The sequence below is a fragment of the Myotis myotis genome, unplaced genomic scaffold (assembly GCF_014108235.1).
Source record: "Myotis myotis isolate mMyoMyo1 unplaced genomic scaffold, mMyoMyo1.p scaffold_m19_p_3, whole genome shotgun sequence".
NCBI classification, from domain to species: Eukaryota; Metazoa; Chordata; class Mammalia; order Chiroptera; family Vespertilionidae; genus Myotis; species Myotis myotis.
In genome coordinates this window covers 177569068-177582837 of record NW_023416335.1, presented here as the reverse complement: position 1 = coordinate 177582837, position 13770 = coordinate 177569068, and the positions used below count along the sequence as shown (strand labels likewise).

Here is a 13770-nt window from a genome sequence, read left to right as displayed (position 1 = left end):
TAAAATCAATAAACATATCCTCAGGTGAGGTTTTTTTAAAAAACAACACACACAATAAAAATCTTTCATGATAGAAGTGAGCTGCCTTATGTCCCTTGTATTTTTTCTTCTTCTTATCAGTGGTGATGGGTATGTGGGTAGCAAAGCATTAAAAAGTTCATCCTATATCTTTTTTTTTTTTTTTTTTTTAGAATTGCAGTGGGTTCTCTGTGAGATTTAGAGAATTTATAGGTCAATGTGTCTTTCTGAATATGGAAGCTGAAAATAAAATAGTCAGATATTTTACCTGCAGTATTTCTATCCTATTCTAGTTTAAGTGTGTCTATAAAACTTCAGGGTCTTATGTTGGTTGACAGGATTTCTAATAGACGGTCGCTGGGTAAGACCTATTTTAGGCAGAAAAACCTCTTTTTAAAACACACATGTTGCAGAAACCATGGTCCTAGTCTAACAATGAAAATACATCTATTTCATGTGGGGAAATTTAAGGGGAAGAGTCCTTACTGTTCCTGCTGGGTCAGCGATGATCACGTTCATAATGGTCCAACCCCTCTCACAGCAAGATGACCTCACTGAGGTCTGTTGGTTCTCGCAGTTCTGGCGTGGTAGTGTTATATACCAGTGTATTGATAGTGTTATGTACCAGCGGGATGAAGTCACTGTTTTATTAAAACAATCACTGTTATAAATTCCACATTAGTTCAGAATGCTCTTTCGGAATGCTAGTGGGGTTGAAGTGGCTTGTCTTCATATTTTTTGAAAGATATTTGTAATAACATGTTAGTTAATGATAAAGGTGGAAGGACTTGAACCTGTAGAATTTCTTGGCTATCACAGCTTTCTCCTCCGCTTTCAAAGGGATAGGACATATTTCAGAACATTTGTAGAAATTTTCTCTCTGAGGAAATGACTGACTATGTGGTCAACAACCTCTGATTTCTACCAAACTACCCTATGCTTCAAGATGTGTGCAACTAATGGGAACATCTGTTCTAAAGTTCTTGCCCAAAATGTGTTTGAAACCCATTGTATAAATATATTGTTAGGAAAATTTTATATTATAGTCCATAATATTTTTCATATAAACATTTTTATACATTGTTATATAATACTTTCACTATAGGTCATGATATTTGTCATAAAAAATAAAGTTTAATGTTTGCCACAAAGAAAAATTGGTGTGCTAGGAAGCTGAGCCATGTGGATTTCCTCACACCCAGCTCCAGAATACTGTCCCACACCACATGTAGCCAGGCATACGTATATTTTTACTAGTATATGTAACTTTATGGCAGGCTTTAATAATTCCATTCAATTCAGTCAAAACTTTCAAATCGTAACTTTTGAATTCCAAAATTGCTTAGCATCTTTGAATTATAATTTTTTTGGAGGGAAATAAAAAAATAATTTGCCGGTATTGGCAAAGAAAGCTATGCATTAAAGACAAAGGCAACCATTACTAAACACTGCAAATATGATTGTGAAGCAATATGCTCACTTAAAAATATGTGGGCCTTATTTAATGTAGTATGTCAGTAGACATTGCAAATGCTACAATTCTGGAGTCTTGAGGGAAATTTGACTATAATCAATTGGATTGTGGCATGACAAATAGGTTCACTAAGGACTATGGGACATCAGAGATCATCACATTATTCATTTAGCTAGTATTTATAGCACAGTGCTTGGTATTGTGGGAACACACAAAAAACTATACACTGACCCTTTTTAAAACATAAGGGATAAAGTTCAAGCTCTTTGTTCATCCTCACATTTGCAGATATACTGTAATGTGTAATTTATTAAACACTTTAATGTCTATATTTTGGCTATGAGCCACTGCTTTCTTGTGCTGCTTTAACTTGATCTTTCCTTCCATCACTAACCCTAGTTGTTAGCTTTTTTCCTGACCATTGCACACAGAAAGACGTTTTAGATCAGTTCATATGAGTTAATGGATAGGCAGAAAGCAAAGCCATGTTGGAATACAGATGTTTATGGTTGACTGGGCATTGTGTTACTAGCCAAACAGCCCGACCTCATAATTTAAATTTGCTTCTCAGCTAAACTAGCATTACTTGTCAGGGACCTTGAACCTAAAATTCAACAATGCCAAGGGTCTATTTGAAAGAACCTATTCTTTGATAACAAAGTCTTATTGAGGAGGGAAAACAACCTTCTAGAATATTTAAACAGTGAAAGTCCACATGTGATTAAATGCCCACATGAATGAATGGGTTGAAATATTCAATGCTGTTGGCAATGAGAGAAGGGGAAGACTATGTAGGGACGGAATTAAAAGGCTTTGTTATTTGACCAAGACATGAAACTGGCTACAAATATGGTTTTCAGCATGGTTAGCATCAACCTGCTTTATTTGATTATAACTCCAACAATCCCTATTACTAGTCAAAGGGAGCCAGGATTTTGGACCCTGTTGGGTTCTGAAGTTTCTGATAATAAATTTTTATCCTATCTGGTTACCCTCCAACTTTATAAACTTCAGTACACTCTGTCCCCCTTCCTTTAAGGTCCAACTCATTGATGGCTTCTGTCTAAAGTCTTTTTGGATCCCCTAATCAGAGTCCTACAGCACTTTGGACCTTGAATATGAAGCTTTAGTGTAGTCCTTTGTGTACCTTTTTCTCTACTGGATGGTGAGAATCCAGTCCTCCCAGGAAATGCAGATTGTATCCCACAATATTTAGCACAGAGATGTGACCGCTTCACTGGATGTGATGTTGGTAGTGAAAGAGAAAATAGGGGAGTACAGAATATGTATGTTCTCAGAAGAAAAAAACAGGCCATCCGGGTTACATGAAAGACCAAAAACAGAAGGAGGTAAGACTGGAAAAGTAGGTAAGGGGTAAGCTGAAATGTCAAACTCAAGGATTTGACTTTACTCTGCAGACACTGATAGCCAGTTAAAGACTGGCAAAAAAGATGGTTAAGATCACCTCTATCTAAAAGTGAAATTGGTGATGACTAATCTAGCAGTATATTTTCCCCTTATTTTTTTAAAATATATTCTATTGATTTTTTACAGAGAGGAAGGGAGAGGGATAGAGAGTTAGAAACATCGATGAGAGAGAAACATCGATCAGCTGCCTCCTGCACACCTTCTATTGGGGATGTGCCCACAACCAAGGTTGAACCTGGGACCTTTCAGTTTGCAGACCGACGCTCTATCCACTGAGCCAAACCGGTTAGGGCTCCCCTTATTTTATTTGGATCATGTAAACCTATCTTTTAGTACAAAAGAGCACGGGTTCACCTGTAGGTGACGCATTTGCTGCAAACATCCTGGGGCACATCAGGAAGTGGGGTTAGTTCAGCACGGGGACATCTTCATGTGACAGTTACTATCTGGATAGAGCTCTTCTTGCCAGGCTATTAAAATTTTTCCATAACTTCTGTTTGCTCAGCCTTTTCCCAGATGGAAGCTAGGCAGAGGAAAAGACTAGATGGGAACTAATGTGGGAGATTTAAGGTCCCTCCAGTAAGCTTGTGTCCCAAAGCCTTTCTGAAGGGCTGAACTGCCTGGAGAGGCCCCACTCACCAAGAGGAAGACAGACATTGGTCAGTTAGTTTGATTTTTTGTTTTTATTACTTGTGGTAAAAAAACAAAAAAGGATATTGTGGGCTTTTATGTTCCCAGTATCCCAAGGTTAGCCCTAATCTTAGAAATCAGAAGGCTCTTAAAAGTCTGTGGAAGTCCATTTATAGTCTTATTTTAGGTATCTTATCCTAAACTGTGCAGAGGTGTACTTTACTGTCTTTAACTAACATTGCTTACTAGTAGGCCTTTTTAAGATTTCCTTTTATTATCTGTAACTTTCATAAAATTAAAATGATCATCAATCTAGCAGAGAGATGTATAATACCAGCTTTGAACCTGGATTGCCTGGGCTCTGACCCTGACTTTTCCATTTAACAGTAATGTGGCTTTGGGCAAGTTATTTAACCCCTCTGCCTCAGTTTCCTCATCTGTAAGATGGGGCTAATCATATACTCTCCTCACAGGGTTTTAGTCAGAATTAAATGAGTGAATTCGTTGTTAATTTACTAAATGTAAAGCCCTTAGAATAGTGCCCGATGCATAAATTCCCAATAAATATTGTCTGTTATTGTACTGTAAATGAGAACATTAAAGTAGCTAAAGGTTAAATGACTTAGGTAGTATCCAGCAAGATGATTAAACCAGGATTCATGTTTCTCATTTCAAGATTTAGTGCAGTGAGGCAGCTGTTTCCTAGATCAGAAGTCAGCAAGCTTTTTCTTAGAGGGTCAGATCAGTTAGTAAATATTTTATACTTTAAGAGTCCTGCAGGCTCTGGTGTAACTACTTCACTCAATCATTGCAAAAGCAGCTCTAGCCCTCGCCAGCTGACTCAGTTGGTTGGAGCATCTTCCTATACACCAAAAGCCTGTGGACTCAATTCCCAGTCAGGTCACATACCCAGTTTGCAGGTTCAATCCTCTGTCGGAGGCAATCAATTAAGTCTCTCTCTCTAAAAGAAAAAAATTCTATCTAATAAAGACAGAATATGCAAATTGATCATCGCTTTGTGACAAAGATGGCGGCACCCACAGCCAATAAGGAGAGAATATGCAAATTGATGTGACAAAGATGGCGGCCGCCGGGCTGGGACGCTTGCATCGTCGCCATGGCGATGATGCAGGCATTCCATCCTGCCCCGGCCGGCCGCTCCAGGCCTCTAGGCAGCATGTGAAGGCAGAAGGCGGTGCCAGCAGCCAGGGGAAGGAAGGCCTATTCTTGCACGAATCTTCATGCATTGGGCCTCTAGTAATAATAATAATCCTATATAGTAAAGAGCTAATATGCAAATGGTCATCATGCCCTTGTGCCCTCGCACCCCCTGTGCCATCGCTGGGGCCACGGGACCTGAGGCTGGGCCCAGAGGACCTGAGACCACACCCCCTGCCCAGGCGCAGGGGCCGGGGGACCTGAGGCCACGTCCCCGCCCCGGCGCTTGGGCCGGGGGACCTGAAGCTGTGCCCCCTCGGCCTGGCAGGGCTTGATGGGGGACCTGAGGCCGGTGCCCCCTGCCCTGCGGGGCTTGATGGGTGGGGCTGGCCAAGTCTGGGTTTTGTGTGATTTCGAAGCGCACGAGGATGGGCGGGGACTTGACTCTGGTTCCCGTGGTGCGCCCCAGACTCTGACAGGAGGGAGATTTTCATACACATTTTACTAATTTTCTTTCATCTCTGATACTTATATTATAAAGAAAGGGCAAATAGCAATATTAAAATATTTCCTCTAATTAATTCCCTTTTAATGTGCACGAATTTTATGCACCAGGGCACTAGTAATAATAATTATTAAAAAGCAGCTATAGATAATATGTAAGTAAATGGGCATGGCTATGTTTCAATAAAACTTTATTTACAAAAATTGGTGGCAGGCCATATTTGCCCTGTGTTCAGATGCCTGCTTTAGATGCCTATGTCATACCTGAATAGAGACTTTGGATTTTGGTTTAGTTTCAAATTAAGAAATATGATATTATAATAAATAGTAACTTCACTTCCTAATTATTATGTCTTAACATGTTACTCTCAGTTATAAAGGTCATGAATTAGATTAGAATATTAAAGGGATTTTGAAAATAAGCAATAGTAGTGTTTTCTATCACAAAGGGATATACAGAAGCCATTTATTTAATGGTTTGGAGGATTTTCTTGGAATGTATGTTCTGAGATTTGGGCAGGATGTCAATGGTTTGCTTTATTAAGTGAACACAAATACAGACTTTTTTTAATTTTTGTTTTTGAAAATTCTGTATAGGAAAAGTTTAGGAGTCAAATAAAAGCTATTTGTAATTATCTTTGTCATTACACTGAGTTTTTCTGCTAAGAATGTTGTTTGCATGGGTTTGGATTTTTTTTGGCTTATTTTTTTAGTTTAATAATGTGCTCTTGTTTTTAAATTAAACTTTTCAGTGAGCCTTTTTGTGAGTGACTGGCTGTGTTGGTTTGTTCATATTTATAGCTCACGTCTGTTTCTGAGGAAATGACTAAAGTCTCTTGCATTTGGTCAAAACTGTATAACAAAGGGAATCTTTGACAGACTTATACAAGGTTCATGATGGAAACTCAAAAAATCCAGTGGTTTATGTTTATAAATGTTTTTATGTATTCAGTCCTGGTTGAATCGAATAATCGAAGCTCTGTGTGGAGGGAGGGATGAATATACTCAGTGCCTCTTAATTCAGAGAATTCTTCGGGGGCAAGTTCAGGCAATGCTTTCTTAGAATTTTCTCTTAAAAAATTGTTTTCTAATTTTATATGTTGTTTTTAAATTTGGTCTTACAGAACATAGGTATACCTTTTTCTTCTCTTTAAACGGTTCCACTGACTTTCTCTTCCTCATTCCTAAAAGGCCTGGACATATGAGAAGTTTGTAAGCTTTGCACATGTAATTTCTAGCAAGGAGGCTGGTGAGGTTTGGGGCAGGGTCTGGGGTAGTGAATGACTCACAGAAACCCACTGTGTCTTACTCCCTGCTGGAGCCCCCATCTCCCCCACTCTGGAATATCCACAGGCCCTCTCCACCTTCTTCTCACCCCCTTACTGTTGGTTTAGTCCTCATGGAAGTATAAGTGTATGTTCCAGGGCAGAGGACAAAGGCATTGGGTAAGAAGGAAGAGAAGGCCTGGCTCCTGCCTGCTTGGACCCAGGATGACCTATGTTCTGGGACCCAACTTAGAATTCACATTTTTCCAAAAAGACTCTGTTAGGGAGGGTGGTTGGATTTTGGTATGATTACTGTGCTCGATCAGCTGTGTTGTGCTATGAACTCACTGGAAATTTTCTGCACTAGCTTTAATCATCATTTAGTTTCAACCCTTTTATAAGCAGCTCAAGGAACCTCTTCTCCGAGTAAGTTTTGGATCAAATTATAAGAGAAATAATAATGTGCTCAGCCCAGTACTACACATCCACTCACTCTCCTGCCTCCATTCTCAGAAGCACCCATGGGAGAGAGTTCCTAGGCATGCACTTTGAAAACTGCTGATTAATATAACTTTGCTTTTGGAGCACACACTAATCTTAAAGTTGGGCTTGCCTATGTATGCATCACTAAGTGCTTAAAATTTACCTAGATTGTGAGTATTTGAAACAGCTCTTGTATTATTTATTGCTAGAGGCCTGGTGCACAAAAATTTGTGCACTGGGGGGGGGGGGGTCCCTCAGCCCGGCCTGTGCCCTCTCGCAGTCTGGGACCCCTCAGGGGATGACCACCTGCTGGCTTAGGCCCGCTCCCTGGAGGGGATTGGGCCTAAGCTGGCAGTCAGACATCCATCTGGTAGCCTGGCAGCCCTCGGGGGATGTCCACTTGCCAGCGGGGAGCAGGCCTAAGCTGCAGTCGGACATCCTTAGCGCTGCTGAGGAGGCGGGAGAAGCTCCCACCACCACTGCTATATTGGCAGCCATCAGCCTGGCTTGTGGCTGAGCAGAGCTCCCCCTGTGGGAGTGCACTGACCACCAGGGGGCAGCTCTTGCATTGAGCGTCTGCCCCCTGGTGGTCAGTGTCTGTCATAGTGACCAGTCATTCCCGGTCCTTCTGCTGTTAGGGTCAATTTGCATATTACTCTTTTATTATAGAGGATAGAAGCCTGGTGCATGTGTGGGGGCCAGCTGGTTTGCCCTGAAGGGTGTCCCAGATCAGGGTGGGTGTCCCGGATCAGGGTGGGAGTCCCGCTGGGGTGCTTGGCCAGCCTGGGTGAGGGGCTGATGGCTGTTTGCAGGCTGGCCACGGCCCCCACCCACCCAAGCTCCCAGTGGATGCTGGCTGGAAGCAGGTATCTGGGATTTATTTATCTTCTATAATTGAAACTTTGTTGCCTTGAGCAGAGGCCACAGCTTGCCAGGGCAGGCAGGAAGCTTGGCTTCCTCCATCGTGGGGGCAACCAAGCCTCCTGCTTGCTCCAGCTCCATGGCTGCCGGCCGCCATCTTGTTTGGGTTAATTTGCATATAGTTGCTCTGATTGGCTGGTGGGTGTGGCTTGGACATAGTGGAGGTGTGGTCAATTTGCATGTTTCTCTTTTATTAGGTTAGATTTCTTGTATTATTTATTTGTATGACAACTGTAAACCTACATTTGCCCACCCCTGAATATTGGTCATACATGAAGCAAGCTTTTGGGGAGGCCAAATGGACAGATGTGAACCTGAGTCAAGAAATTCCTTCAAGACAATCTGTATCCCTCATTCGTACTTGAAATTCCATTGTCAGTAATGCATTTTATTTTGGTGTCAAGCATCTGCCTTCTGAAGCTCTCTCTCTCTCTCTCTCTCTCTCTCTCTTTTTTTTTTTTTTTTTTTTTTTTTTTTTTTTTTAATGAAAATGTCCTCAGGAAGGATATCCATCAAGTTGTTGGAACTTGGGAGCCGATCCTATTTTTCCTACTTATTGAAACATCTGGAGTCACTGACTCCTCAAAGGCACAGATAGAAGAAGGAAGCTGCTCCACTCCTACCTCACAGTTTTGTCTGGGCCTGGCCCCGACTATATATACATTTGAGATCACATGTGAGGCCATGTTTAACTTGGAGCTACTTTGCTTTCTCATGTAGATGGAGGGAATCCTGGGGTGTCTGAAGAGTGAGCACCTCAAAAGGAACTCCCATCTCCTAAACATTCCTTTATTACCTTTACTATATTTTATAACTATAATGGTGTGAATCTACATGTCCATAGGAATACTAATGGGAATTTTTTTTCTAAGTATATATTATTTAAAAGGGAATCAATCAGAAAAACAAGTCTAAAAAACAGTGTATATGCTTCTACAATATTGTCTACATATTATTCTTGTTGGACAAGAAAATAATAAATCTCTTCATTTTTTATTCGTAAAGAGATATTGGAAAACTGTGGGGTTTTTTTATTTACTCAACAAACACTCATAGAGGACCTAACATGTGTCAGGCACTTTGGACTATAACATTTAATGCTGGTGGTAGCAGAAACTCAGGCTTCGAGGAATATTTGAGGTTGTCCAGTAACAGGAAATAAGGAAGAAGAGAGGGAGGCGGTGCTGGATGGGGAGAAGGAAGGAAGGAAGAGGAGGGGACATGGAGGAGGAAACGGTAGAAAGATAAAGGGAAGGATTATCAGTTAAATCTCTTGGTCCTTCACACATTTTCTTAACACGTGTGTTATCTTCTTTGCTTATACAACAACTTACCCACCAATGGATTTTATTTTTCCTCTGGTCTGCTATAATTGGAAATTAGTGTTAATTTATCTTTTCCATATCTTTTCAGTATTAAAGAACTTTATGGATCAGCCTGCTAATAAGTACAAGCAAGATTTGAAGAGCTGAAGGAGAAATCAGTGCTAAACCTTCCGTTTTAATGTAAGTAAACTCACTCATCACCATTGTTTGTTTCTCACATCTTTAAAGCCTGCAGTTACCTTTCTGGATACTCAGTGTGTAAATTTTTTCCACTAGTAAAGTTACTTGACTATGTCGGTCTACTCATTATGCCTATGATAATCTGTGACCCACCCCATTTAAAATTTTTTAATTCTAAAAATAATACGACTTACATAGATGGCTGTGAATTTAGGCTTGTTGTGACTGTCACTGAGCAAGTCATTTTTTGTTACTGAGAAGGAAAACACAGACCTGGTAGCACATAAAAAGCACCGCCTGCTCTTCAAATCCTTTACTGTTCTTTATCTCAGACCATTTCAGTGCCCCCATCAAAGTCAGTGAGAATCGGTCAGCTCATTAAGGACCCTATAGGCTTAGAAAAACCAAGTGTTTTCATATAAGCTTACTTACTCCTTTCCTCCCTGTTTCTCTTGCTCAGTAATAATAACAACAATTATTTATTGAGGTTGTGCTAAGTGACAAGCACTTGACTAATTCAGTTCAATTTTCATTCAATGACTACTTTTTCTGAGTGCTTGCCACGCACCAGGTACTGCTCTGACACTATTGCCTTAGATCGTCCTCCTGCCAACCTTGCAGAGTAGGAGTTAATATTTTAGTGATCTAGATGAGGATATTGAGATTCAGAGAGTGGTAAGGAGCATGCAGATGGTCACACAGCTAGTAAGTGGCAGAACCTGGGGTGAGAGCACAGCGCCGTCTGACTTTCTGATTCGCCACATCCTAAATAGTGTTTAAAGCTTTTTATGGCGCATCTGTCGGTAGGAGACTGGAAATGTCTGGGTTGTATTCTTAATACGAATGTGACCCTAATCCTTCTAAACTGTGGCTGTAGACACAACAAGGACTGGAGTTGGAGAAACATCCTCCCACCTTCGAGAGGTAGTTTTGGCACCTGGATGGGGAGTTAAGAGACCTAATGTTCAGTCCCAGCCTTGCCTTGGATTTCCTGTGTCCTTGAGATATTTAACCGCTGGGGAAACAATTACTTTTATGCCAACCAAGGAGAGCAGACCAGATGTTCCCCAGGTTCTTTTTCAATCAGCTTTTTATTGACGTATCTTTTACGTAGAGGAAAGAGCACAGATCAGAAGTAGATGGCTTGCTGGGATAATTATGACACAGTGGACACACCTGGGTAACAGCATGCCAGCACCCTCTTTCCTAATGCTCCCAGGAATAATCTACGTCCTGATTTCTAATGCCATTCATTGATTAGTTTGCCTGTTTTTAAAGTTTATGTAAATAGCATCATACAGTATATCTTCCTTTGTGTCTGGCTTAATTTCCTTATTATGGTTGTGAAATTCATCTATGATATTACATTTTTCATTTTCCTTGCTATTATGCTACTCAATTATCCATGTCTTTTACAATTGGTGGATATTTAGGTAGTTTTCCAATTTGGATGTATTACAAATAGTGCTCCATTGAATATTTTTGTGCATATATTTCGATGATGATTGTGTTTTGTGTGTTCAGGGACCACTCAGTCATTTAGATTCTGCGTCTCTGTGGAGTGATGCTGAAGTAGACGCCTGTGAAAGCAGACAGGTTGATTTTAGGTCGCCAGGTGATTTGTCTGTTTCAACAGGATGTTCTAAGCATGCAAGTTAGGAAGAGAGAAGCATCTATTGCAGGGGTGGGCAAACTTTTTGACTCGAGGGCCACAATGGGTTCTTAAACTGGACCGGAGGGCCGGAACAAAAGCATGGATGGAGTGTTTGTGTGAACTAATATAAATTCAAATTTATTCATTTCAAACGGGCCGGATCCGGCCCGCGGGCCGTAGTTTGCCCACGGCTGATCTATTGGCTGCCTTCTGCAGGCCCCCTACTGGGGATCCAGCCAGAAACCCAAGCATGTGCCCTGACCGGAATGGGATGGCACTCCACCAACTGAGCCACACCAGCCAGGGCTCAAATAGTCTTTATTCTAGGCAATTCATACTAAAAATTCTGAAAAAAACTTGGGGGTAACAATCTTACTTGAACGTGTGTGTCACTTAGGTGGTATCCTTGGTTCATTATAACTTGAGACAATGAATAAATGAATTTCTTTTCATCATGAAACTTACACAAGATTTTTCCCTTCCATTTTTTTCTCCTTTAGAAATTTCTCCCTCTCCAACCAAATATCTAAGATCATCTTTACTATTGAATGGAGGTGTAGTTTTGCTTTTAGAGCCATTCCCTCAAGCATACATTTCTTTTGTGCGTGAGGGTGTGGATGGAGTTTGAGGGCTGCTGAAGCTAGAAGTCTTTTCTTTTTAAAAAATTTTTATTTGCTTCAACTTTAAAAAGAATTGGTATTAGAGAGAGAGAGACAGACAGATATCCATGTGAAAGAGAAACATAATCAGCTGCTTTCCTCATGAACCCCAACCTGAGATTGAACCTGAAACCTGGGTATGTTGTCCTGACTGGGAATGGAACCCACCATCTTTTGGTGTACAGGACGACGCTCCAGCCAACGAAGCCACACCATCCAGGGTGAAGCTAGCAGTCTTTATTCTTGGTTGCTTTGTTTTCTCCTCACCTCTTTGGAAATGTCAGTCAGTGGCTTTGATTTTTTTCTTTTCTTCTTAATACAGACATGCAAGCGTATAGCTGCAGACAGAAAGGGAATGTTTACACCTTTAGCAAAATGTGTGGGGAGGTGTTTGTATGTGGGTGTGAGCACACGGTAACTCTATAATTGAACCAGTGGTGTGTTTTTCTTTCAAAATGCATTTATACATTTAATTAGGAGGGCTTAGCATCTCTGATGGCACTTAGTTATGTCGTCTCAGCAGTTTTTTAAGAAGGAGGGAGAAGGTTCAAGGGAATTTTGACTCTCGGTGGATCAGTGGTTTAATATTATGGCATTCTTCGGAAACCAGGATGTCAATTAGCCAAGGCTCTCCATTGCTTCAGGAATGAAGAAGTGGAAGAAGGGATTTCAATATACTTAAATCTTCATTTAGCAGCAGCTTGAGGCTTGAATTGGGGGTTCCCAGGATGTGTTCCTTGCATAATGCTGTCCTCTCCTCAAATCACAGCCCAGAGCTGGTTCAACCAAGAGGAGACTTCAATTAAGGGTGTGGTGGTTTAAGCCATTGTAGCAGGATTCATTTTGTCTTTAGGAAAAAAAAAATAATATATGCTATCTCTTTAGAAAATGTGGTAGCTTTCAGAGCTTGAAATAGCCTTGACAGTTTCCTGTGACTATTACCTTGAACTGAGAGGTCTTCCCTCGCCAATGGCTGACTCCTAAGCATAGTCCAGTAATTATATTTGTCTTCTGTGTTTCAATTTGCATTTCAAAACACAAGTTGTCATCGTACGATCAGCTTTTCTTACTTGTATGTTCGTTTTTACTTTATTCCTTTACCCTCATGGTAGTAATTATGTGCTTGGCTTTAGTTGCATAGGCCATTTGACACTGTGATATTAAGAGATTTTAGAAGAAAAGGTCATCAGCTGTCTTTCTGGGCTATTCTGGGCATTTTGTACTGGATTTATTTTGGATCCAGCTTTCCTTGCCTTTGATGAGCTGTTCCTGCCCCTTGCCTTGGCCTCTCGTCGTGCTTGGAAGCTTTTCAGTAGTAATTGGACGACTGCTTCGTGCAGCAAATACACAGCCTCAGCTTTGGGAGGGAGTCGAGAAGACAGACGGAACGCTCCGTGAATGCTTCTGGTTCTAGCGTGTGGGATTCCTGGAGCAGGAAGCCGGCTTCCAATACACCACCGTCGAAGGTGTTTCCTGCTTGAGGAGGTTAGCTTTTCCACAGGGCAGCATGTTTCCGGAGGCATTCTCAGAAGCCCTGGGTGATTGGTGGGATTAAATGGTCTTGCTTAGACATCTTTAGAAACTGAAGAATGGATTATTTGCAGAGAAAAGTTGACTTTTTGGTGTCACAGTCTAAATTGGTCTTGCCTGAGGTTTGGCACAGAACACACCTTTCAGAGGCCTGCACCAGCTTGGGCTTCGTGTGTTGTTGGGGGGAGATAACCGAATATCGAGCAGGAAATAAGTGGCCCCCAAGCAGTAGCAGAACTGCCCTGGCCAGTGTGGCTCAGTTGGTTGGGCAGCATCCCAGGCACCGAAAGGTTGCGGGTTTGATTCCAAGTCAGGGCACATGCCCAGGTTGCGGCCTCGATCCTCAGTAGAGGGCAGGCAGGAGGCAGCCAATCAATGATTCTCTCTCATCAGTGATGTTTCTCTTTCTCTCCCTCTCCCTTCCCTTCTCGATAAAAATCAATAAAAATATATATATAAAAAAAAAAAGTAGCAGAACTTCAAGTATAAGACCTCTCCCAGGAGAAAACAGCAACAGATTTACATTGACCCACAGCACCTC

At 41.3% G+C, this 13770-nt stretch overlaps 1 protein-coding gene across 12 annotated transcripts in view; it reads left to right on the top strand.

The window, feature by feature from the left end:
• PPFIBP1 (PPFIA binding protein 1) overlaps positions 1-13770 on the top strand; it is a 167851-nt gene that overhangs the window by 47210 nt on the left and 106871 nt on the right. For all 12 annotated transcript variants that reach the window (XM_036296583.1, XM_036296584.1, XM_036296587.1 and 9 more), the window contains one exon: positions 9295-9386. The gene's annotated coding sequence lies outside the window, so the exon portion shown is untranslated. The remainder of the gene's footprint in view (positions 1-9294; positions 9387-13770) is intronic.